General features: G+C 31.7%; 1 protein-coding gene across 1 annotated transcript in view; it reads right to left on the reverse strand.

The window, feature by feature from the left end:
* SLC35E3 (solute carrier family 35 member E3) overlaps positions 1-439 on the reverse strand; it is an 11,606-nt gene that overhangs the window by 8,969 nt on the left and 2,198 nt on the right. The gene's annotated exons all lie outside the window — the stretch shown is intronic.

The raw sequence follows: 439 nt of genomic DNA on the forward strand, positions 1-439 counted from the left end.
CATTTTCTGCATTTTCTATTGGAGTACAATGAATACAATAATAAATTTCAATGTTTTTAACAGAAGTTAGGAAATACTTAATTTTTAAAAAAGATGAGGATTAAATTCCTAATTTAATTCACTTCACTAAAAGAACACAATGTCTTAGCACCACTCAAGTATCTCCAAAATACTACTATTTTTAAATGACTAAACTAAGCATCTCTGGCCATTCTCTTTAGTAACTGATACTGTGGTATAATTGGTTTATGTGTAAAGCACATAGGAGCCAATTAGCAAAAGTATATAGATTGATTAATACAAAGAAGTCTGAATTGTACTGTCCCCTCTGCTCATCCCCTATTTTTAAAATGCACTGGATCTTTGGTGACATGGGTGTTACACAGTATTAGCAATGCCTCAGAAACTATGATCACCAAAAAGTGCATTATTTCAGGTC

The sequence above is a fragment of the Vombatus ursinus genome, unplaced genomic scaffold (assembly GCF_900497805.2).
Source record: "Vombatus ursinus unplaced genomic scaffold, bare-nosed wombat genome assembly UNPS02010320.1, whole genome shotgun sequence".
Lineage (NCBI taxonomy): Eukaryota > Metazoa > Chordata > Mammalia > Diprotodontia > Vombatidae > Vombatus > Vombatus ursinus.